Raw genomic sequence first — 27,058 nt, 5'->3', positions numbered from 1 at the left:
ACGAAAATTACAATTATTTTATGTCAAAATATTAATCATATTAAATGTAACTAGTTACAATGAATGCTGCAGAATTTGATTAGCAATAGTAATTGTGCACCGCACTGTTAGGATGTTGAACAGAATGATTCTAAAAGACAAACTGTCCTAAAAGACTCTGCTTAGAAATGGTTTGGGATCTGAACTTAAGTAACAGGTTTGTAGCAACAGACTGGCAAGAGCTTAGCTCCACGGTACTTTCCTTTGAAGCTTCCAGTGGCTCCTTTTGCTTGAAAAGCACTTACTGTTGTCGGCCAAAGTGACAATTCAAAGGCAGTCATGTGGACAATTGCACCATCCACCGAAAGGATACAGTTACTGACATAAACCCCCATTTTAAATGGCAGAAAAAACTCCTGTGGATCCAAACTTGCCCAGTGGTCAGGAAAAATTCTCCTGAAAATCTCGCTTACATTTTGGTTCAAAACACAAGTTCTAAATTGCCCATGATCACTATAGCAGTGAAACTAGTCCTGTGTGCAACAGGACTCGACCACATGGTACTCTACTGAAAAATTAAACAACTTAATCTCAACATACTATGGTCCACCAAAAGCCATCGAGTCCTTCCCTCTAACTGAATAAAGGAAATACATTTAGTTTGAATATAATCTTTCTTACCGTTAAAGGATACTGCAGGAAGGCATGATCAGGGACACAGGCAGACAGGGAGCAAGTAAGATATGAGAGAGAAAACCGTCCCTGAGAAAGGCATCATCTTCTAACGCAAACGTGGGGTCGTTTTTGGACAGCCGTTTTGGACAAGCTCCGGCCTCTCGTTAAATGTGACACACTGAGTCAGAGGCAGACATCCTTCTGTGGTTATTCACTTCCTGTCTGATTAATTTGTTGCTTGTTCCTTCCTCCTTTTATGCAGAAAAAAAGGCTAGATAGGTTTTACTTCAGAAGCAAGCAAGAAGAAACCCCTAAATTTGGAAAATTAATTGTTTCTCCTTCCCACCAGGTGTAACATACCTTTTGGTACAGGAGGAGACAAGAGGGACAAGAGGAGATGAGCACCTCCATCTGGTCAACAGCCCAACTTTATTCTAGACACCTCCACAAAAACACCTGCTCACGGAACGTGAGATTCCTTCAAGAAATTCCATTTTAAAGCGTCACTCTCGATATTGATGATAACATTTAGGATTAAGGGAAAGAGTCACTCAAGAACTAAAAGCTCTGAGCAGCACTAATAAATAACATAAGTGATCCTTCCTCATCTACAGAGCGGGGTAGGGAGTAAGTTATAAACGCAGGTGAAGAGAGCTAGTCAGGTGTAGGAAGGCAAATGAGTTTTGAAACGCGATTTTGGTGCCCAAGTCAGGATAAATGATATACAGGCACAACTTATTTTATTGTGCTTCGCTTTATTGTGCTTTGCAGATATTATATTTTATTTTATTTTTTTTTAAAGTACCAAAATTGTATTTATTTAAAATTCATATTACACTGAGAAAACTCTTACTTTCAAGGCATTTCAAATAATTTGGTGAATAACTTCAGTGCATCTCTTTGTAGTCCCACAAACTCTCATTAAATCCTGTTTCTCTCTTTAAACTGTTTGGAACGTGGAATTTTTAAACCTTGGCCCGTCACTGGTTTGACTCTATGGAAGTAATTTATTCTCTTGAGATTATGGTCTTCAGGGATTAAGTACGTCTAAGGACTTTCTAACAAAAGCCATAAATATTCACACACACAAATGCCCATTTTAATATTCTAGGCTCTTTATATTTGTTTGTTTTCACTTCTACTGTTTGTATTGAGCAAAGTTATAAAAATCACTGACACTTTATTGGTTTTGGCTTTCTTCCTCCAAACCTCATTATAAGGTAGAATATGGGTTAGTGGGGTTATTTGATTCAATGTGTCTCTTTACATTTAGTGTCAAGCCTTTCTTTATTTTTTTTCAGATTGTACTTTTTTTTTTTTTTTTAACAAATTGAAGGTCTGTGGCAACCCTGAGTCACGCAAGTCTACTGGCGCCATTTTTCCCAAAGTATTTGCTCACCTTGTGTCTCATTTTGATAATTCAAGCAACATTTCAAACTTCTTCGTTATTATTGGTTATGGTGATCTGTGATTACTGACCTTTGATGTTACTACCACGGCTCGCTGAAGGCTCAGATGATGATTACCACTTGAATGAAGTTTTTTTAAATTGAGGTATAGTTGCTTTACAATAGCAGTAAAGTAGTTTTTAATTAAGGTATGTACATTTTTTTTAGACATGATGCTACTGCACACTTAATAGCCTACAGCAGAGTATAAGCATAACTTGTACATGCACTGGGAAACCAAAAATAACGGTGTGACTTGCTTTATTGCGGTATTTGCTTTACTGCAGTAGCCTGGAACGGAATCTTCAGTATCTCCGAAGTAAGCCTGTACAGCTCAAGTCAGCTGAAGATCAGAGCTTTCTAAGCCAAAATGTTTTGTTTCCGTCCGCCACGCTTAATGGGGTGACAATAACTCTCCCAGAGGATGCTTGACAGAAGCACAGAGATGATGAGTACACAAGGAGGAAACTCAGATTCCTCACTCTCAAAGGACTCTAAGAGGTGGGTAGGCAATGGAATATAGGCAAAAAATATTATACCGAAAGCTTGAGAAGTGTATAAAAATCTGAAAATGCTCATAATTTTTTCTCAATCCACCTGAAAGGTTCAGACTTATATTTGTGACACACACCATGTACCTCTGAGAAAACGGTACCAGCTGAAAGAATGAAAAACAGAGGCACATTTTGGAGAAGTACTGGGATAGCTGACGTCCAAGGTTCTTTTAACTCTCAATTCTTTGAGATACAAGTCTAGCCTTACAAGGAGTTTCATGATGCCAAGCCATGGCAGAATTCCTAGAAGTGGAGCTTCCAAGGATTAGTGACCTAGAGTCTTCTACTTTGCCTGGTGCCACTTGATGGTACAGACTCTATTCTTCTCAACTAACGTAGGGCCTGGAGTCCAAGGGACACTCAATACATGAATAAATACATGCAGGCCTGAGGCTGGACAGAGGTGGAGGCCTGCAGCTATTATCTCCTTCGCTCTCCACTAACCTCGGGAAAACACAGAACTTGATCACCTACCAGGTAAATAAATGTCTGAGTGACTCTTTGGGGAAGTCTAACTATAGTTGGGTCTAAAAAGAGAACATGGGCAATAGGGTGATTTCTCTATGTATTTACAGAATTACTTTGAAGTTCTCTAATAAGTAATGTGCCCCAAACACAAACACACACACACACACACACACACGCATCCTAGGACACTACAGTTCATGACTATTCTCACCCATTAGGAAAAACTCAACTAGAAGGGGGTATGTCACTTAGAAGTCTGGAGCCTGTGAGACACACAAGGGAGTAGTTGGTCTAGGGTTTGGGTCTATCTCATCTTTAATGAGAACTTGTAAGCACAGTCAACTTTGGATACACTTATGAGGTGTCCACTATGCACCATAGGACATAAATCAGATAATGACCCGCCAATGGTTTCTCATTTCACTTTAAAAATCCAAGCTCTGCCTAGGCTCACAAGGACCCACAAGGTCTGCGTCCCCCCGCACACCCAGCTCTCTGACCTCATCTCAAGTAAACTCCCTCTTGCCAATTTCCTTCCAGGTCTTTCTGTTCCTTAAATGCACAAGCTCATTTGCATCCTGGCCCTGACACTTGTAAGCCCTCTCACCTGGTACACTCACCTCCCTGGTTCCTTTTCATTCTCCAGTTGTCAGCAAAAATGCCCCCTCTCATGTCCCATCTCTACTCCCATTTTCTTTTATACATTGCACATGTCACCACCTGACATTTTTTCATTTAATTGTTTACTTACTTGTACATCCCTCCCCAAGCTCCATAGGACCTTGTTTCCTGCTGTCGCATCTGACTCCTGGTAGGTGCTCAATAAATATTATTTATTTATTGAGCAGCATCAATATTATTTGTTGAATGAAATATTTGTTGAATGAAAAAGAAAATCAATCTCTCTTAAAAATTCTACCAGAACATAACATTTGTTTAAGAGCCTAAGGCTGTTCCCCCTAAAGCAGTGACTAAGGAATGCCAAGGCTAGACTTGCACTTTCTTCTTGGGAAGGCTTAGGTTAAAGGGAAATCTGCCAGGGAAAGGACACTGGAGATGAGCAGTAAACCCTTTAGCCAACCGGGGGGCTTGGCAGTGTGTGCAGAGTCTCATGCAGTGCAAGTGGCTCATGTCACTGGGCAGTGGGGAAGAGAAAAATGGGTCAGGAAAGTTAAAAACAAATAAATAATCCAATCGGAAAGGAAGGGGAAGAAATTAAAAGATAAAGGAAATAAGGCAGGAAAAGATGGAGACAAAGGTGAGATCACATGGTGGGCGGGGGCCGGTTCCAACTGCATCACTGACAAAGCGGCCTTGGAGGCCACTCTCCGCAGTGGGTGTAGGTGTTGGATGTGAAAGCGCTTTCTGCCCTTCCTCTGTGCCCAGGTGTTCCCAGATCCGCGTCAGTTTCTCCGAATAAGGAATTTTAAGGATGAATGAGACTGCAGAGATCAGAGTCCACACCATCATTTACAGAAGAGGAAACGGGGGTCCAGAGAGGTTAAGTGATCTGCCTCTGTCACACAGCAGGCAGCAGCAGAACTGGTGCCAGAAGCCCGGTCTCTCTCTCCATGGTCCAGTGTCATTATGGCCTTAAGCCTCATTTTAAGTTCAGAGGAGGATTTCACTTAATTCCTCTCTATAAGCATAAGAAGAGGTGGAAGGAAGAGGGGTAGAGAGAAGGCTGTGATGTGGAGGGAAGCAGTTGAGGGTAGGGTTTGTATTGCTGTTGGGGATGTTATTATAATCAAAGGCCGAAGAAAAGTGGATTGAGACCCCGAGGCGAATAAAGATAATCACAGTCCTGGACTTCAAAGAGAATTTTAAATGCATATATCACCCTATTCAATACATAGACCAGTCCCAGCCTAATGACAGAGTAAAACAATAATCAACAGTCTCCGGACCAATCAGATGAAGAATCCTCCATGTTAATCTACAGAAACAGAAAATGAAGGACGGACAGAGAGATTATAGTACAACACGGTGGTTCTCACCAGTCTGGGTAAAGCCGTAAAGAATCCCAGCCAGCGACCCTCCTATGGTGACCCCAAATCAACAGAGACTGAATAAGGGCAACAGTGACATGGATAAAATATCAGAACAATTGTTTTTTATAATTCTGGTTTTTCAAGTTGTGTTTCCATGACTACCTGTTATGGTTCAGTATTTCCCTGGTAGTAGAAACATATTTTAGAATACTATATGCCTTCCATTCTAAAACACCACCTTCTTCAATAGCAAAATACCCCCCTTATAGCTTTTTCAGGGGAAAAGGAAACAGTACCAAATTAAATGTATGCATTTATTGTAAGAGAAATTCTACGTGCAACTTGTTAAAACATGGGAGCTATGTGACTTAAAAGAGCAGAAACAAAGGAATTAACTTCTTCCCCATAAACTTATCAGTACAGCTACATAGAGGGATGATCATTTAAAAATAATCTCAGAAACAGAGAAATTAAAAACAAATTTTGTCCTATTCTATGTCCTGCTAATATAAATTGGTATAATTTTACTTGGGGAAATATTTGCAATACATTTCCTTATGTTTTGGCAGCTCAGCCTCCACTGACCCTACTTACAATGATGTCCTTCAGTTTTCGTTTGGAGACACATCCATCCATCCCTCCCTCCCTCCCTCCCTCCTTCCCAGACCCTGTGGGTCCAGAGGAATTCACTCCCATTCCAGATACACGAAGAGCTGGCTCATGGGATCCTTGCATTCATGTGGCCCCAGAGACTTTTTTGGCGATGGCCTGTGACCTCATCAGAACCAAGGGAATTTGTGGCCAGAGGAGAGGACTCTTCCTGAGGGATGAGATTGGAGTTGGATCTGTGAAGATGGAGGGGCTGGAATTGGCTCACTCTTCCTCTCACCCACATGGGGTTTGAAAATGAGACCAACAAAGTGGGGGAGCTGGGGATGGAGAACACCCAGCTGTTGACGTTGTTGGCTGAATCCATCTATACCTGAAGCTAGCTCTATTTTGGACTTTTAACTTACACTAGCAAATAAATTCTCTATTTTGTTTAAGCTAGTGTGATCAGGTTTTCTATCACTGGCAATACAAACACTCTTACGTGATACAGAAATCAGTACTAGAAGTGAATGTTGAATGTGACTAACCCTAAAATGTGCAACTGGCTGATTTAAGGTTGGATGACAGCTAGTGCAGGCTTCCTGCACTAGGAGGTTGACCATCCCGGCTATGTGATGGCAACACTGCTGGTTATGGTGCCACCTATCGAATCCTGGGTCTAAGACCACGAGCCTCCTGAAGGTGCACCGTTAAAGGATTTGGAGATGAAATTTAGAAGGTTGGAGTGTGTCGGCTACTTGCAGCCTTCAGTGAGAGCCACAGGAAAGAGAGAAACATAGGATGAAACTGATTGGAAGCCCAGAGGCAGGGAAAAAGGGCTTTGTTAATAGAGGCCTTTTTTTTTTCCTGTGAGGTGCAACCAAGATGGTTGAAGAGTCAAAAAATCTGGAGCTTTGTGGGTTTAAAAACCCAAATTCTCAACACTATGCGAACATTAGATAGAGCAAGGCCTGACGGTAAGAACAATATCAGGAAAGAGGTTTGAAACCTACGAGAAGCCCGATTCCCCATCGTCTCTCCAAAGGACTGTGGTCTCTCATCTGAGCAGAAGGCCCGTGACATTCATTGTGATACACTGGTTTCCATCTCAGGAGCGAGGAGTAAATTATTAGTGGGTTCACCACCTCAGGCCACTGTTTCAGACTGTACCTAATCAGAGGCCACAAAATTTGGGAGCGGAGGATGGTTCATTTGCTGGGAGACAGAAATGCCCAGGCTTGGCTTCACATTCAAAGAGTACGACTCAACGCAATCCTGAGTTTTGTTCACTAGTCCATGGAGTTCAGGCATTAGAGAATCCTACCACGTTTCTAAGTACTAGAGGATAAAGCCCCAGAATGGTCGAAAACAGTTTATGATTGCTCAGATCCTAAGTCAACCCCTAGATCCCCGAAGCCAGGAGAACAGGGTGTAGGCCGTGGAACAGGGGCAGCCCTGCTCTTAGAGATGGCTCTGAAGGCAACAGATAAGGAAGGCCCACCCAGAGAGCAGGAGGTTAAGCCACTGGATGACCAAAGTCCTCATTCCGTTGCCACACAGCTAGAATCTGTTCAGTGGGTTATAAAATATGCTAGAGACAGGAGAGCAATGTCTCCGCTCCTTTCCCAAATGGAAGTTTAATTGTGAAATTCTTCTACTGCTCTCCCTCCACCATTGTATACTGGGTGTTAAATTTAATTTAGCACTGGACCGTGAGATACTACCTTCAGCACTGACGGACAAGACTGTGGAAAGTGTGCACTCGGCGCTGGACTTGGACCTGGATTGGCCACCTATTCTAGGGAGGGGGGTGAGTGTGATTTATTATGTGGGAGCAGTTTTGAAACTGTATGTGTGGGAAGATGTGTGTGTGTTGCATAGGTAAATAGAGTATACACTGGTTGCTTTGGGGCTGTCCAGCATCCATTCTTCTGAATTACAGTAGAGCCTCAGATCTGGGGAGAGAGACATCCACTGATCTCTACTCCTGCTCTTCTGGCTTCAGTTGGGCTAACTCTACCCGGGCTCCAGGAATGGAAAGTGACCAGCCCTGGCCACTTAGAGCCTGCGGTTCCCTGGCTGCAGTGATTGGTTCAGAGATGAGCATGTGACTACTTCGTACCAAGGAGATGCAATGAGACTTTTTCTAAGACGTGTGGGGCTGGGACTGGTGGTATGACAGCCACGCTGTACACACATGGAGACTGAGAATGAAGCCCGTGCAGTGAACAAGCTGTGAGAGGAGCCTGAGGCTAACGGATAAATTAGGAGTTTGGGATTAACAGATACACACTACTATATCCCACTCCTGGGCATATATCTGGAGAAAACTCTAATTCAAAAAGATACATGCACCCCGATGTTCACAGCAGCACTATTTACAATAGTCAAGACGTGGAAGCAACCTAAGTGTCCAGTGACAGAGGAATGGATAAAGAAGATGTGGTATGTATACACAATGGAATACTACTCAGCCATTAAAAAGAATGAAATGATGCCACTTGTAGCAACTTGGATGGACCTAGAGATTATCATACTAAGTGAATTAAGTCAGAGAAAGACAAATATCATATCACTTATGTGTGGAATCTTTAAAAAATGACACAAATGAACTTATTTATAAAACAGAAACAGACTCATAGACATAGAAAACAAACTTATGGTTACCCAAGGGGGAAGAGGGTTGGGGAGGGATAATCAGGAGTTTGGGATGAGCAGATACAAACTATTATATATAAAATAAACAACAAGGTCCTATCTTGTATCTTATACCTATATATCTTATTGAACTATATTCAATATCCTGTAATAAACCAAAATGGAAAAGAATATGAAAAAGAATATGTACATAGATATATAAAACTGAATCAGGGCTTCCCTGGTGGCGCAGCGGTTAAGAGTCCGCCTGCCGATGCGGGGGACACGGGTTCGTGCCCCAGTCCGGGAAGATCCCATGTGCCGCGGAGCGGCTGGGCCCGTGAGCCATGGCCACTGAGCCTGCGCGTCCGGAGCCTGTGCTCCGCAACGGGAGGGGCCACAACAGTGAGAGGCCCGCGTACCACAAAAAAAAGATTATTGCTAATTTTTAAGCATGATAATGTTATTGAGGTTATGTTGTTTTTTACAAAGAGTCCTTAAATTTTTCGAGATACATACCGAAATATTTGTGGATGGAAAGGTATGATGTCTAGGTTTGCCCTGAAGTGAAAAAGGGGGGAAATAGCTAAAGGTTTAAAGAAAACAAAATTGGCCAGAGAAAATCATTCTTGAAGCTGTGTGAGGCCCACGTGGCAGTTTGTTATAATGTTCTGACTACTTTTCATATACATTTGAAATGTTTCTGTAATAAAAAGTTTAAACAGTAAAATAAAAATGACTCGAGGCTCACTCCCTTCTTCATCCACTAGAGGCTGTTAAAGGGGTTTGCTCACTCTGTTATAATCATGCTCAGACCTGGGAGTTACAGAAGTTACCTTTTTCTCCTCATAATGATCTCTTTGGTTGATAGATGAAATGGGACAGACTGAGGGCTCCCTTATAGTGATTCAGAACCCAAGTAGCTCTTCCTAGAAAAGCATTCAACTCAAAATTGGAGACCCTCTTAATGGCAACAAAAAAGCAAAAATCTAAATTCCAACCAACCAACCAAAGAACAAAAGAAAGCAACGCTCCTCCTAGATCAGCACTGTCTAGTAGAAATAATTTGAGCTATATGTGCAGTTCTATATTTTCTACTAGCTACATTAAAAAGAAAAAAAAGTGAAATACTAATAACATTTTATTTAACACCCTATTTCAAAAATATCATTACAACATGTACTCACAATAAAAAACCTATTAATTAGGCATTTTGCACTCTTTTTTCCTATTTTACTATTTTAGTGTGTATTTTACTATGGGTGACATTTCAAATGCTCAAGAACCGCTACCACACTGGACAACACTTCTCTAGATGGTGAGGGCCTGGTGGGAAGGAGCCCCGTCTTATCCTAAATGATTTGATTAAAATGCAAACATTTCCCAGGTGGTCACCGACATTCAATACAAGTGGCCCCCTAGGGGAAAAAACCACGTGAGATATAGAAAAATGTTTCTTACAATTCAAGGGGCCAATGGGTGGAAAGCCCTGTTTTTACATCCTGCCATGTATCTGTTTGCGCACACACCCAGGGAGAAGCTGCTGGAATATGGATAGCTGTGTGTTCCTTCTGGCTGCTAATCTGGTTGCTAATCATTAGGTATGAAGCCCAGGATGGGGCCTCTATAATGATTTCTGGGGTGGGGACAACAGCTATATTGTTCCCAGTTCAGTCTTCTCTCCAGCCATATGGCTGGTTACTCAGTGTCTCCTGCTGGAGAATAGAACCATGTGGACAAGAAAGCCCTTCCCTGGGCTTCTCAGGAAAAAAGGCTCTATCCAGCTCTGCACCTTTGGGCCTGATGGCACTCATCTGAAGCCTGAAGGAAGGGCTCACTGACCCGAGACTCCCCCTGGTGCCCCCTGACGCCAAAGAAGCAGCACCAGGCTAGTGCAGCTGCTATGTGGAGAAGCAGACCCAGATCCTCTGCACAGGGACAGGAAATGGGGGTGTTTGTGGGTGTCACAACAGGGAGGGCCCGTCTGGGATTCAGACCAAGGATGCTAGACAACCTGCAATGTGCCAGACTGTCCCACTCAGTAAAGAACTGACCCGCATGACCTACAGAGGTCCTGTTGGACACTGCTGTAGGTGAAAAAACTGCTTAGTTATCTGAGCCGAGAACTTAACTCCATTTTACATACAATTCAAAGTAATTATTGCACTGCTGTATTAGTCCCTGAATTTTCCAGTAATGCAACTGTCATAGAAATGAAATACTATGTTTTGCTCAGCTCTTTACCCAGGGTTGCTCACCTCTGCTGGAAAATGTGTCCCAAGGTATCGCCACTTGCGGTACCTAAGTCTCTCTTACCCAAATTAGCCTGCAGTTGCAGCTGTCCCACTCATAGTGATTATCAGTGTAGCTGCAAACCCGTTTGCTAATCAGTTGTACCCCATCACTTCCAAATTGAAGTTATTTTATAATAAATTACATTCCTTTCATTTCTCTTTTTAATTACAGATAAAGATTACATGGATCTGGGGGGACATGACGTGTGAGGTCAGATTATTTCCCCGGTGAAGGTTCACTGAAGCTTGTGAAGGGGGCATTAGAAAATACTGTTATTCAAAGTGAGCCCGGGCTCAGACAGGGCTGCAAGCCACCGCCTCCGTGCATACCCCTGACTGAGCTCCTTTAAAGTCAGGCACGGTAGTTTGAGGGCTCTGCTTGTCCAGCCTGGGAAATAAAGAGAGGAACCCACGGGGACATCACAGCTGCTCACCTATAATCCTGGGAGGGAATCTCACACTTTGTTTCCCAACGGTCACAGCTGCATGCGGTGCTTCTTGCCCCTGTTTCTCAGCAGGCCCTGCTTCTCTCAGTGGCTTGGCTGAAACAATTTGTTCTACTCGAATGACCCCAGATTCCATCTGATTTTGCCACTTCAAGAACTTTCCGCCTCCCATTTGGCTGCTCTGGAATCTCCAAATGACTGACTGGGAAAACAGACTGTTGGAAAAACACCTCCAGGTTGTCTCTAAAGGGATGGCCGCCCTATCAGACGACGGAAATGCCTCCCGCTGGACCAAATGCACGTATGTGTTCCCTCAACTCCAAATATAGGTCCAGGGGCAAGAGATCAGAAGAGGTGCAACCACAAGGTGATCTGCTCTACCATTTTGTGTGTGTGTTTTGCTTTATTGGGTTTTTTTGTTTTTGCTCAGTGCTGACTAAATGACTCTTCCCCTGCTGCATGGAAGCTGCTTAATTCAGTCTTGGATCATTTCATCCTGTTTGAGAACCATTCCAACAGAATGGACAGAATGATGGCTTACGTAAAAAGCAACTCCAGGACTATGTTTAAATATTGACTAGTTTGAGAAGAGCAAACCACAAAGACTTGAGGTGTAAAAACCACATGTGGTTTATGTTTTATAGGACACCCTCAGGAAGGTAAATGGACATAGTTAAAAAAAATCAAACTGGTTTCTCCCTCACCCTTACCTACAACCATTAAGAAATAAAAAACAAAATAAGACTAAACAGCAATTAAACAGAACCCAATCTGGGTGTTACTCTTGGCCTCGGGGTGGCAGCTCTGTCGAACAAGGCAAATATGTAGCTGTCTGGGTTCCACGGCTAAGGTCAAGCATAATGGCCGCCGGGGCCAGAGCTCCTCCCGGCCCGGCCACCGCCCCTCTCGGGCATCACAGCTGCTTCCTTCCAGAGTCGCTTCTCCAACTCCAGCTCCTCTGGCCCCATGCTCAACCTCCTGGCCAGTCTTCTCCAACCAGAAAGAAAAACGCACAAAGAAGACTACTTCCTAGGAATCAAATCTTCGATGATCTTTTACCTGCTCTCCCCATGTACCTGTCTCTGACCTCACGGCTGACTAGGGAGCCGGAACGCTGCGAGGGCTCCCAGGCAGTCACTCAACACTCAGAATCCACTGTGTGCCAAGTGCTGTTTTAGGTGTCGCGGATGCCACAGGGATCAGACAGGTGAGATCACACAGTGATCTCCACCCTCACAGAGCTCACGTTCATATCTGAGTTGATGATGTGATGGAAGGAAAACAATTTACCCCCCGTTCCGTGCCGCACAGGTGTTACAGAGTACCCAGGTCAGTGCCAGAGGAAGGGCTAATTCAGGCAGACCCTAGTGTAAACGTATAGTGCACCAAAGTCCCGGGGTAATCATTTCGATTTGAGAACCATTTCCGTACAAACGTACTTGAGGGCGCACTGCCAGGCCAGCCCACAAAAGTCTATTTAATTCATAACATGACTAAACTAAAACTTTAGTTCCAATGCTTCAAAGGAGAGGACTCAGAAGTGATGGATGGGAGAGGGCTTCATGATTCTCTGCTGCGCCAGCCTCAGCCTCTGCCCCATCCCCAAGCCGGCCCTACACCTTCCCTTGACCGCACTCAGGACATAAGGGGCTCCTGTCCCTAAGTACTTCTTACCCAGAAGTCATAATTCCCCTCCACAGGGTAAGATGACCTCATCAAAATGTCAGGAGGAAATCGACTTGTTGCCTTTTATCTTTAAAGACAGAGGAGTTGTTAACCCAAACGACATTGAGTTAGTGGACATTTTGTTGAGAGAAAGGAAGCCATTTGGTTGGAGGGAGGTGCTGTACAGTACGGTCACACTGTCTAGGGTAAACTTTCTTAACTTTCTCCTACTTTTTATAGTTTTCTTCCTTCACTTAAATATATATATATTTTCTTATGAAAAAGTCATACATGAAAAGTTTAGAAAATAGGAATAATATAATTTTTAAAGTGACCCATTAGTACTCAGAGAAAACCAGTTACCATTTTGGAATTTCCTTCCAGTCTTTTTTCCTCTCTGTGTGTGCATCTGAAATGGAATCATACTGTATATATATAGTTTCATACTCTTCTTTCTCACACTTCCCCATGTTATTAAATATTATCCTAACACAATTTTAATAGTTGCATATTTCATTTTTATAGATGTTCCATTACCTATGTAAATACTCTTCGTTGTTAGATATTTAAACTGCATCCAATTTATTATTACAAATCCTACTATGATTAACACACTTGTATCCAAATGTTTGTGGTCCTTTCAGATTATTTCCTTAGGATAAATTTATTAGAGTACAATTACTAGAATGGAAGATAGGAAGTTTTTCCTTTTTCCCCTTGATACATGTTGTTATACTGTTTTCTTAGTTTTCGCATTCATATTCTCACTAGCACCCATTTCATTTCTTTTCAACATTGCTTTTATCACTTTTCAAAATGTGCCAGTTTGATAGACAAAAAAATTGTATGTATGAGCCATTTTAATTTTCATTTCTTTGATTATTAATGAGGTTAACAATGTTTTATATGTATTTATTGTCTTCTCCATTATTAGTATATCTTTCTCCATTAGTTATCTGGATTTTTTTTTTAAATCACAGGGTTTTAATCTTTTCCCTTATTTCTTCCACTTTTGAATTTAAAGACCACCTAAAAGCTCCATGACTTTTCATAGACAAAATAAAATGTTCTGACCATTGGGGGACTGGGTGGATAGCAGTGACCATTTCTGTGTGTTTATAAATAAAATTTCATAAATCCAGAATCGCCCCTACTCCCAACAGATATACATTTACAAAAGAATTCCCTGAGATTGCAACTGTGGATAATTTTGTGCAGCCTCTGAGAATGTTCAACATCTAAGAAATGTTTCCATCCCATACCGGGAGGAAGGAGCAGGACATCCGGGCACATCTGACCACGGTTCTTCCTGTCTCAAAAGCAGAAGTAGGAATACCCTGATTTATGCTACACACGTGCAGACATGTGTAAACCTCTAAAGTCTGAGTACAGAAAACAACCATTATGACCCTGAGTCACCTTATTCCATTTTTCACAAGACCAAAGTTCCCAGGAACTAAGGAGTAACTTAGGCTGACCTGATGAGTATCCAAGCTTCTGTTATGTTTGCCATTTTCCTTAGTAATTCTGCAAATATTCTGCAAAAAGTAAAATCTAACTTAGAATTTTTTTGATTGAAAACTTGGTGCTAAAAACCTTTCTGAGCCTAAGTCATTCAAAGTAACTACAGTTATCTATTTGATGATTCACCGGAGGACCTGGGCTGGAATGACATTCTCCGGTCTCCTTTCCACCTGTGTCTTCCCAAGTTAAGAGCTATTCCTTACTTGGTACAGTTTTCGCTCCTGGACTTAGAAGATGCTGGCACAACGCTAAACACTCAGCAACATCAGCTATCATTACTATTGTTAAGTGAGCTAAACTTCTCCCCAGTTAGTGCTACTTGGTAAAAGAGGGAACACAACAGATGAAGTGGCTCTTTTTGTTTATAGAGGGATAATTCAATGTAATTTAAGAATAAAGAATTTACTCTATGTCATAGTTGAGAAAACCTGGGTACTCGTAATTTCAGAGTCTCCATTTTATATTGGTTCTACAGCTCGTTTTCAAGTCTACTTAGGCCTATTTCAAAAAGATGGCGTTGATCTACACAATTCTCTTTTATGAATGCCTCTGCTTTTTTGTGCAATTTCAAATATCACTAGACTTAATGAACACAAATTCAGAAAAAATGCCCCAGAAACTTCCTAAAAATACCATTTCTCCTAAAAGTTAAGGAGAAATAGGGATTCGTAAATTGAGTTTATGTTCACTGCCTTGTTTTCATTTCACCTGGAGAGGCTCCCTGCCAACTGCAGGTGAGAGTTCCAGGAGGATGGGGACCCCAAATCCTCCACTTCAGAGAGCAGGCTTATCTTCAGTGCACTAAGAAAATGTCCCAAAGCCCTTGGGGACTGTCTCACCCAACTGGGAAATGGAAGAAAGAACTTCTTTTCAAGTTTGCTTTATTCTAGTGGTTGAGGAGCGCAGAAAGAACAGTAATGGTCTGTGAATGTTTTCAGAGGTGGCACATAATGAACTGAAAGAAAGCAGGCCTTGAGACAAGATCTGGGGTCTCTGAACAAGTGAGAAAACAAAATGATTCCTATCATTATGCCCAGGTTCAGCCACCACAAGATGAGGGACTCAGACGTGAAACACAGTTGTGCCCAGAGTCAAGTAAAGCTTCAGCAGAACTGAATACCACACAGAAAACGCTTTGCGGATCCAACTCTCGTTGGCAGGGAATTCACGGAAAATCAATATGAAGATCACCGGTGTGAAATTTTATTTTCCAAAGTACAGTACAGAACTTCCTAGTCATCCTGGGTTTACTCCTACCTCGTGCAAAGTGCTCTGTAGGGGCACATTTCTAATACTCTTCATCAGCAGTGCCTACTGAATTCTCTTCGGCCTCTAATGCACCAATGCAGAGATTAGGTTTTCTTCCCTTGCTTTCCGCCCTCTCCCTACATCTTGCAAATACAGATGACAGTTTCTCAGAAACGCTGAGAGATACATAAAGTTGAGGTATCTCAAAGTCTTCATAGGCATAAAGACGCACAAGGTTGAACAACGGAGAACAACAACACATATTATACCCTGGATTCACTAACAATTACTTAAAAACAGTGTAAAAGGCAGTGTACAATATATATTACTTAGGAAGTAACTGGGACCTGTTATTGCTTTGCTAGCATTTGGGCTTTTACAAAAATAAAGTCCACAGAAGGACTGGATCAACTCAGTGCGTATTTTCCTTAAGTGTAACCCCTCCCACTCCCTCCCACACACAAGCAAGCAATTACATTTTAAAAAATATAAAATCAGAACTGGATGAAAGTCAAATCAGTTTTTTTTTTAATCCATAAATCTGGGAATATAAAATCACTATAAGTTTATCATGGTAATATATTTAAAATCTCTAGTTCTATTTTCCTCAGCATAAGTATTAAAGTATTGAAAGCTTTAGAATTTACTTGTAAGATAATGTAAAATATTACTATCTTCGTAACAAAAGAAATTCATGAATTTATGGAAAAGGGAATAATATTTATAAAACATGTTAGTAAAAGCACTTGCATATGTTTGCATATCAACATTTCAAAGTATTCAAAGGTCATTTATTTTAAAATATTGAGGGCCTCCTTGGTGGTCCAGTGGTTAAGACTCCAGGCTTCCACTGCAGGGGGCGTGGGTTTGATCCCTGGTCAGGGAACTAAGATCTTGCATGCCATGTGGCGTATCCAAAAAAAAAACAAAAATTAAAGTGTAATATTTAAAGTATAATTAAAGGAAAGTTAAGAATTGCTTTACTCAAACTTGCAGTTTCTAAAAATTTATCAGAACCAGAGAGCCTGGACGTATCAAAGATTAAGTAGAAACCCACATTCAAGAGAGTTCCATGGAATTCTCAGAAAGAGAGAGCAGGCAAAGGGTCATCTGAGGACATTATTTTAGCCTAAACTTTGAATACCATTCAAACAGGGGAGCCAATGCCTGATATTAACAAAATGCAGTTTTCTACGGGTAAGGTCAGATGACAGCCCACCCTGTCTGCCAAAATTAGTGGATGAGGAATCATTTCATGAAGTCATACACAAAAATGAAATAGACTGTAAAGGTTTGCTGCCATCCCTCAATCATCGCTTTGCTTGGCTAGGCTGACTGCTGGCAGGAATATCTCCCTCTGCAAAACTGTTTCGAAGTAATGACTTGGAGGAAGTGGTGTGCTGATACCATGAAAAAAAAAATCCCTCAAACACAAAGATAGTTCAAAAAGCATCTGTATATGGCTCAGAGGAAACAAACAGCTCAGCTAATTTTCAACTCAAAATAAACCCAAGAGACCAGTTTACCTTGGCTATAACCACACACACACACACACACACACACACACACACACACACACACACACACAGGAAAACTGAGGGTCAGCAATTATCCAGTGATTTTGTTCTATGCCAAAGGGGATGAAAGGGGAAGATTATCCATCCTGGGGCCAGAATGGAATAAGAGACGATACCCCACCCCACATGGCTTCCCACACAGATTCACATGTATGTAAGGGGACTTCACACCATTCTCTCCATGAGACCGGTGGGCCCTAGAATCTGACGTCCCTCCCTGAAGCCAGTAGTAGATCAGAAGCCATTCTGAGACTCTAACATATGGTCTCTCCATCACTGAAGCCTTTCCATGGGTTTTCCTTCCACAATGCTGTCCTTACAGAGCTAAGAAAGGAGCAGGGCACCTAAAACTTTTTTTGTGTGTGTGTGTCAACATTAGGCTGAAATACATCTACAATCTTTTAAAATGAACAATATTGAATTTTCAACTTTTGAGCATTTAAAAATATTCTTCAAATTAAGCCAACACATCAACAACAAAGATCACATTTATATTTGGTTTTGAAAACCATTTGGAATTTTCTGTAAAAGCAGCTACTTTTCTGACAGAATAGATGGAGATTGCTACCAACAACTTAAAAAGATCCTTATTTTTATTTTCAAATAACTTTCATTTGAGAAGATCATTAGCTATGTCAGCAAAAGCCTTTAAATTGTTTTTTCAATCCTGGTTTTGTATCACTACTTTGACGTCTTTCTTGCTGATAGGGTGAAGGAAGTTCCAAAAGCCCTTCAGTTCTGATCAGTTGAGGAAATTCATCTCACAGCTGAAGGCTTATTTATTTGATTTGATTTTCATTTTTGTGAGAGGAAGACAGGAAAAAGTGATTGAATTTTAATATCAGAAACGTGCCATTGACCGTCAACTGGGTAGTAAGATTTTTAGTTTACAACTTTTAGTACCCAGGTCACATGTGGGGACAATGAAAGTATTTGAAAGGATGCTTTCCCTTCCCCTTGACAATATTCAGGCTGGGCGCAGGAAGCAGAGATTCTGTCTCAGCTCAGGAGCCCACCCACAAGAGCAGCTCCACGCTAGTTTTCGACATTTGTCTTTCTAGGTGGAACACCCGTCAGCAATCCTCTGAAGCTCATAAAACCCAACATAACCTTTTGGGCTTCTCTGGTAAAAACACATTGAGTAATAAAGGACAGAATGCTTTCTGTTCAATGTTTCCTGTGCTATTCTCTGGCCAGAAGAAATACCAAATCATAGGCATCTGGAAAAGAGAGATGGCCCAGAAAAAACAATGGTCTTACACAGCCTGTGAGCGGTGACCCCCTAAAGGCTCGTCTCCTGCTGTCTGCTGCCTGTGGAGCTACAAGCATTGGAGCAAAGAGCCATTTCTATCAGACTTGACTCAAGTGATAGGGGGACTTAAAGGGCAGTGGTCGACTTCTAGGGAGTGAAATGTTGTCTGATCACCGTGAGGATACAGGGAGTGGTGAAAAGATGCGGGTCCATGGCAGTGACAGTGAGAGAAGGAAGTGTGCGCCATGAGATTGCACACCGTGTGATGTTAGTATCTTCCCTATGAGCTTTCCCAAAGGCATCAGTCAGCTTCAGAAAACAATTAAAAGGCCCATCAACATCTCTGTGTGTAGTTTACACATCATACGATGCTTTCTTGGCTGGTCCGTGGGCATAGAAAGAATTGAATAAGATCCCAGAAAGTAGACGAGCTACAAAGTGAACTGATGCAGAGGAGGAAAGGGCATGACTTAGGAGGGCAAGGATTCAAAAAAGGTCTCTGAGGTTTCATTTCCACAGTTCTTAGTCACATAAATTTCCTGTCTGGATCTTACCAGTGACTAATGGGCCTTAGAAAATGAATGGGGTACTAGGTGGAAAATGCCAGAGGTCAATGGCTCTCTTCAACAGTGTTAAGTTTTTTTTTTAACCCTTTCTTTATTCTAAAGTCCTCTTTTCAGAGTAATTTAAAATTCCATAATTACAAGTGCTTCCTTTGTGCCTATGTTCCCCTTCTGAGACCAACTGCAGCTAGACCCACCCTAGCCATGGCCAGCTGGACGAGAGCAGGTCCCTGGCGGGGAGGGGCCAGTCTTCAGGCTGGATAGCACGCTGAGCCGGCCGGGCATGAAAAACTCTACTCACATAGGGCAGTCAGGTTCCTCCCAGTCTCAGAAGGATGATCTGGGAATCATGGAGAGGGAGGGGCAGTCGGCTGATGGCACCAGACAAGAGACAGAAAGGAACAGCTGAGCCAGTTAAGCAGTGGACATGAAGACAGAGGAGATGATCCATCTCCTGGCACATTATGGTTTTTCAGGTCCCTAAACGGCATCCTCGTCTTCAACGATTTTAACAGTATTAACAGTAACAAGAACAACAGTACTAGCTAACATTCATCGCACGCTCACTTTATGTTAAGGAGCATTATAGGCCCTTTTACAAATATTAATCCAATCATTTTCACAATAATTTTATGATGTAGATGATGATGATGATGTTGGCACTGAAGCACAGAGAATTAAGTAACTTGACCAAGGCTACACAGCTTTTAAGTGGTAGAGACACAACCTGAACTCAAATGGCCTGGCCCCAGCGTCCATGCTTCTAATCAACATGTGTCTCCCTGTGGCGCTAGTCCTGGGTGCCCTGTTTCCTTATTGACCTTCCTGCAATGAAGTGCCTCTGTTAGGGAGGCCTGACAGAGTGTCTATTTCTTGCTCCCCTATTGTCTCAAGATTAGCATTTTTCTTGGTGCCACTCATGAATCTCAGTAACTTAAGTATATATTTATTGATTCAAGAACCATTTAAGGCTTACGACGTGCCAGGAACTGCTATGAGCTCTGGAAGCTGTTCCAGCTCTCGGGAACCTTATCTTTGGTAGAAAGAGAGTTGGTCTGCAAACCCCACCCCCTAGAATGCGCTTCCAGCGTCTACTCTGTAAGGTCACACGTCCATATGTAACACGCCTATATCACTTATGCATGATATGTATACTATGATATCCTATCTTTGTACACATTGTGTCTTATTTTTGCACAATACTATATTGTATCCTGAGCTCATTGATAAAATAATGTCTAAAAAAAGCACATTTAAAAAATCACCAATCCTTGGGCTTCCCTGTTGGCGCAGTGGTTGAGAGTCCGCCTGCTGATGCAGGGGACACGGGTTCGTGCCCTGGTCCGGGAGGATCCCACATGCCACGGAGCAGCTGGGCCCGTGAGCCATGGCTGCTGAGCCTGCACGTCCGGAGCCTGTGCTCCGCAACGGGAGAGGCCACAACAGTGAGAGGCCCACGTACCGCAAAAAAAAAAAAAAAAAAAAATCACCAATCCTTAAAAAACTAAAAATAGAGTTACCATATAATCTTGCAATCCCACTCCTGGGCATATATCTGGGGAAAACTCTAATTTGAAAAGATACATGCACCCCAATGTTCACAGCAGCACTATTTACAATAGCCAAGACCTGGAAGCAACCTAAGTGTCCACTGACAGATGAATGGAAAGAAGATGTGGTACATATATACAATGGAATATTACTCAGCCATAAAAGAGAATGAAATAATGCCATTTGCAGCAACATAGATGGACCCAGAGGTTATCATACCATATTAAGTAAAGTCAGACAGAGAAAGACAGATATCATATGATATCACTTATATGTGGAATCTAAAAAAATGATGCAAATGAACTTATTTACAAAACAGAAATAGACTCACAGAAGCAGAAAACAAACTTATGGTTACCAAAGGGGATGGGGGAGCGGGGGTGGGGGAGAGATAAATTAGGAGTTTGGGATTACCATATACAAACTACTATATATAAAATAGATAACCAACAAGGACCTACTGTATAGCACAGGGAAAATATCTTGTAATAACCTATAATGGAAAAGAATCTGAAAAAGAATATATATACACATATGTATAACTGAATCACTTTGCTGTACACCTGAAACTAACATAATATTGTAAATCAACTATACTTCAACAAAAAAAAATGAAAAATAAATCACCAGAACAAAAACAGACGTGTTGAAGATGGCTTCCCTCCTAGGATTTCAAACGTCCTTCCTAAGTTTCAGAGGTCTTCCCTTCCTAGGATTCCGGGTCAGAGAGAGGCTGTGGGGAGGGCAACAGTTATGCTCATGCTGGCTGGGACTCGCTCAGAAAGAATATGTGCCTGTAGGTGGGGCTGCCACGTTCCCCCCAGACACTGCAGAGCAGCATCTCAGGAGTACGAACCACGGCCCTTTCTCTGTCCTACCGAAGCTCAGGGTCGGCCACTTGTTCATGGTACGGGCCCCATCGCCGCTAAACGATGTTCATATATGTCTGTAGCACTTGCAAGGTGGGTGCTCCCAGACGCCGGGTGTCACACTGTCTCATCTGTCGAACCCTACAGCAACCACCACCCTGCTCTGCATCGACAGGCCTTTAATACATTTTAAGTAATTGTCTTCCCCAAATTCCAAAGTCTACCGTGCAAACTGGTGAACATAAATAAGTTTAAAGAAGATCAATTACCTATAATCCTACTGGGTAGAAATATACATTTGTTAACTTTTCGGATTATTTCCTTCCGGTCTTTATACATACATGAAATGTCTTAAAATTAGGATTGTGATGTATGTAAGTTTGGAAACCAATTTTTGATTTTTAATGACTGCATGATATCCTATATCAAAATTTATTTAACATTCTTCTATTGCTGGTCATCTAGTTATCTCTTACTTTCTTTTTATAAGTGCGCCAATATCAATATCATTATATACAGATTCTTGTGCTCAGCTAGGATTATGCAATAGAATAAATTATAGAAACAGAAGTATTGGATCAAACAGTTTGAATAATTTAAACTCTCCTGATACACAGTGCATACACACATTGGGAAGGCTCCCATTTCCTCTGGCATCATAAAGGAATGCCCCATTCACCGTACTCTTGCCAACGCTGAATGTTACAGTTTTAGAAAAGCTATAGCTTAATTTGGTTTCTTCAATGGGTCAGAACAGAGTATATATTGAAACTCTATGCTCCAAAGTAAATTTCAGAAGAGCCACTTACGAACAAGAGTAAAATAAGCCTATGATCACCAGTCCCCAACTTCAAGCCCCTGGAGCCTTAAAATGCTGTCGAATTTTATAAATGGAAATCACTTTAGGGATCAGTGAATAAACTGTTTTGGTTTATAAATAAGGTAACCAAAGCTCAGAGAGGTTAGGGACCTGGGCAATGTATTCGAGTTAGAACTAGAATCTAGTTGTCTTGCCCCATGAGTCATTCCTTTAGAACAGGTTGACAACCTAACAGAAGCAACAGAGTGAAAGTATAAAGGAAAAAAACAGCATACAATATTTGAAAAGGAAACCATTACTGATCTAAATTCTATTTTATCTTTGACATCAAGTCAGAATAACTTGTTTTATGGACAAAAGCAAAAGCTCACATCTAAGTACTACTCTGTTCTTAAGATCCTTGTTTAAATCTATAATAAGATTTTTTTCCCCCGCAAGCATTAAAATATTCAGCATTGATCTATATTACCTTCTCATCTGACCAACATTCACTAAAAAGATACTGTGGCCAGGGGCTGTGCTAGGTGTTGGGGTAGCAGGGGGGGAAGTGTCCCAAGGTAAGAAACGAGGGGTTCATTCTTGGGGGGGGGGTGGGCAGGAAGACGTGAGCAAACAATCATAGTCCACGTGACTGGGTGGTGACAGGAGTGCACGGGTGCTGTGCTGGTGGCAGAGCGATGGATGTGGAAGGCTTCACACAGGAGCTGGCCAGGAGCTGTGCTTGTACTTGAAAGCAGTCTACTGAGCAGAGGAGGAGAGGAGCCTCCCAGGCAGTGAGAGAGTAAGGCTGCTGGTCAGATGCGGCCGAAACATGGCGGCCTGGGGAGATGAGGCTGGAAAGGCATTCTGGGGTCGGGCAGTGTTCAGGAATTTGGACTCCCAAACTGGAGGTGCCTGGCCCATGAAAGACGTTTAAGCAGTGGTGCCACGGTCAAAGCTGTGCTTTATCAGCTCACTCTGATGGCAGCGAGGGGAAGGGCTGGAGTCTTGGAAGGCAGGAGACCTTATCTGCACTAGTCCAGCCCACAGGCTTTGAAGGTATAATTCAGGGAAGAGGCAGAGGAAACATAAAAGAGGACATGGAATCGAGTAATGCTGAATGTTATTTGAGAAATAACATGACACAGAGATTGATTAGACGGGGTGCCACTAATGAGGTGGGGAAGGCAGGAGGAGGTCCAGGTTCTAGAGGGAAGGCATTTGCTCGCATTGACCTTGAGACCTGGCGAGATATCAGGTATACCCAGAAAGCAAATGGAAATACAATCTGGAGGTCAGGGAGGGACAAGCACAGGTCACAGGTCAGCATAAGCAGCACGGGGCTAACCACCCCTCCCACTCCAACATCCCCCCACGTACACTTGCGTGCTTCCCCTCACCTGCAGGCAGCACTGCCCGTTAGAAATATGCCAGCCATATACACAATTTACAGTTTTCTAGTAGACACGTGAAAAACAGTGACAGGTGAAATTCACTTTAAGAGTGTTTTATTTAACCCCGTATATCTAAAATATCATTTCAAAATGAATCAATATAAAGATTACTAATGAGATATTTTACAGTCATCTTTTCATACTAAATCTTCATATCCTATGTATCCTTTACACCTACAGCCCAGCCCATATCAATTCCGATCAGCGACATTTCAAGGGGACTATATGCAGGACTAGATGGTGAACCACAAGGGTGATTTAGGCACCAACATGACGTTTCTCTAGGCCTTGGAATTTGTGGAATTAAATTAAACAGAAATTAATTTTACAGATGAGAGAACAATGAGGAGCCTGTTGAGCCCCCCAGATCACTACCCACCACCCCCTTCTCGTGCTCTGAGAGGCAGTGGCAAAGGGGCAGCGTCACATGTGACGGAAGGTTGAAAGGGGTGAAGGATAGGGATTACCCCTCTAAACGTTACTTATTAGGTTATCAAACATCTGGGAAGCAATCTGATTGAACCCAGATCCACCTGAACTTGAACTGGTTATCTCTTAATCTGTATATGTGTCTGGTCTCCCAATAAGTTTCCTAAGGCAGTGGTTCCCAAACGTCAAACATTTGCAAACCGACTTCATAATTCTGGGATGGCTGCATACCACCCAAATGATATCATTTACTTAATATTTTTATTTAATTCAACTAACCTTAAAAAATCTGAATACATAATTTAGTGTCATCCTAAGTGACTAGGTCCATGAAACCATGGATTTCATGTGTTGTTAGATATTTTTTCTAGCATACATGATAGCTAGGGGAGAACCCGCTTGCAAGCTCACTCACACGTTGGCAGGACTCAGTTCCTCACTGGCTATTGGTCAAAGCCTCCCTCTATTCTGTGCCGTGTGGGTCTGTGGGGTAGTTCAGAACATGGTAGTTGGCTTCCCTCACAGTAAAGCAACAGAGTGACAGAAAGCCCCCAAGATGGAAACCATAGTCTTTTATAATTAAATCTCAGAAGTGATATCCCATCCTCTCTGCTGCATCCTGTTCAATATAAATGAATCACTAAATCTAGCCCACGTGAAGGGGAGGGATTTAAATAAGGGTGTGAATTCCAGGAGGTGGGGACCCTTGGGGGCTATCTTAGAAGCTGCCTACCAGGTAATGATGTAAAATATCAATGACCTCTATTGGTGATGATGTCACAAGTGCTGCTAAAACTACTGCAGTTTGTTGGCTACATTCATACTTGTAGGACATGCAAATTTTCAGTTAGAGGTTCGTGAAAATAAAGGTGTATTATGTTCACAGACTTCAGCTTGAACCCCCTTGTGTTAAAGAACTCAGCATACCTCGCACCACCTGAAAATCAGTCTGATGCTTTGTGGATGGGCACAACGACTCCTCACATACCCCTGGAACCACCCTGTGTGGGCATTTACCATGTTTGTGAAAGAATCCTTTTTTTTTTTTCTTAACCTTGTGGTACTGCTAGTCCAACTCAGAAATAAATCGACTTTGAAAACTTTGAAAACTGTTCCCACAGCTGCAAAAAGCAAGTGTTGGGCACTAATAAATCAGGATTAGTGGAGCTCGGCTTATAGTGAAACTTTCACCTCCTCTGGGCAGGAGGAGAAACTGATCTACTGGGACAAACAAGTCATGTTTCAAAGGGATAACCATTTTTCTAATGACAGGTAGGATCGGAGTAGAAAGCGAATAGAGGAGAGATGTTGTATTCCTAAAAAATCCGATCTTCTTAAACGTGGGGCCCTCTGAAAACATGAATCAAAATTATATTTCTAAGGGCCCTGCCTGACCTCTGCTTATGACCTTTCCAGCCACAGCCACTGCAGGTATTTTCCTTCTAGATGGTGAAGAATAGCCTGGGATGCTAACGACAGGCCCAGAGCAGAGAACCAGTGACCTTTGTACACAATTATAGTTTCAATTTTGCCCTCCTGGACCCCAATCAAAACTCGTCATCGCCTGCTCACAGAAATGCCTAGGTGTTCCATTGTATTGGGGGTGAGACAGGAGTTATATTCAAAATATTTAACAACCAATAAGGCACAGGCAATAACCAATCCAAACAATGTCTGATGCTGGAGCAGGGTCCTGGGGCACCCCTTGCTGTGCTAGGCATTAATCCTTAGTTGCTGAAATATGAGAGAGGTCTCAGGGGTGCTGGGGGTGTACTCGGGTGACTGAGGTTGGTGAGGAGTCACCAACGGGTTTTGAAGCAACTCGGTATTTTAGTAACCAGTGCGGCTGCACCAGTGCTAACAGTCTGAATATCTTCTGCTGCAGTGGGGGGCTGCTCCTCCCAAGGGTCCCCATGGAGGGTTCCAGTGTGGGAGCTGATCCTATTGCCCTTCGGCACTCTGTCTGGCTGGTACTGTGGGGACAGAGCCCAGCCCTTCTCTCTGCGCCTGGAGCTGAGGTCAGTGCCTCTAGGTCCTGGACCACTTCCAAGGCTCTCAGAAGCCCCTGCTCATGTCTTCTCAGGGCTGGCTGGCTGCAGTCTCCCAGCTCCCAGGCACCTTCTAGGAGCAGCCTGGACAGCTGCTGCCAGCTGGCACCGAGGAACTTCTACGCAAGAGAGGGCTGGGTGTTTCCTGTAAGTCTGATGGAGGGGCACGTTCGCAGTCCACAGGCATCACACCACCCAAGCAGCCCCACCACCGTACGGGGCAGCGATGAAAAAAGAGACTTTTTTCGTGTACCCTCTCATTTCAAGGACTGGTTTAGCAACTACCCGAAATTCCTGAATGGAGCTCACGTTTCACTTTTTCATAAAAGAGGACATTCTGCAGTGCCTCTTGGTCTATATTATTTTGCTAAAATGCTCTGGTTGGTCTACTTTGCTCTTGCTTCTGGTAAACAGAGGAGGGGAGGCTTTGGCTACAGGTAGCCCTGGGTCTGAATTCCGGCTCAGGGGACTGCAGCCCAGTCGCTTCCCCTCTGAGGCAATGTAGAAACTTCTGTAAATGGGGCTCACACAGAGCCTGTCTTGTAGGCTGGTCGAGGGTCTAACGAGACAAAGACAAAACTGATAGATACTCTTATAAACTGAGCACAAGATTGAGAATAAAAACTTCTAGTCTCTGTTTGGGGTAGGAACTTCCAGTGTTACTCCAGTGTACCAATTTAAGTATTTCTTAAATAGGTCTTTTTTGTTCACTCAAGCTGACTAAAAAGCAGACAAAGGGCAAATTTAGAGGTCAAATGTATTCAATAGGTTTGGCACAGACTTAGATCCAACCTATAAGAACTCAGCGTTCTCCCTACTGAATAAAGTTAACATACCTCCTTTTAAAACCAGGAAAACAGCTAACATACATTAATTCATTAATATTCGTATAACTAGCTAACATTTGTTTCAATCACAATAAATGCAATTTCAAATCAAGATAATATAAACATTAAAAGATGAAAAGAGAGAGGGTGTGGAGAAAAGGGAACACTC

The 27,058-nt window shown here is 42.5% G+C and overlaps 1 protein-coding gene across 5 annotated transcripts in view; it reads right to left on the bottom strand.

The window, feature by feature from the left end:
• The window catches only part of WIPF1 (WAS/WASL interacting protein family member 1), a 114,411-nt gene that overhangs the window by 33,434 nt on the left and 53,919 nt on the right, over positions 1-27,058 (bottom strand). Inside the window, exon 1 of one of the 5 annotated variants that reach the window (XM_067741487.1) lies at positions 661-838. The exons of the other annotated variants lie outside the window; for them this stretch is intronic. The gene's annotated coding sequence lies outside the window, so the exon portion shown is untranslated. Of the gene's footprint in view, positions 1-660; positions 839-27,058 lie in introns of those variants that run through there. 5 annotated transcript variants of the gene reach the window in all.

The sequence above is a fragment of the Pseudorca crassidens genome, chromosome 6, assembly GCF_039906515.1.
Source record: "Pseudorca crassidens isolate mPseCra1 chromosome 6, mPseCra1.hap1, whole genome shotgun sequence".
Classification (NCBI taxonomy): Eukaryota; Metazoa; Chordata; class Mammalia; order Artiodactyla; family Delphinidae; genus Pseudorca; species Pseudorca crassidens.
This window is presented reverse-complemented; position numbering and strand designations above follow the sequence as displayed.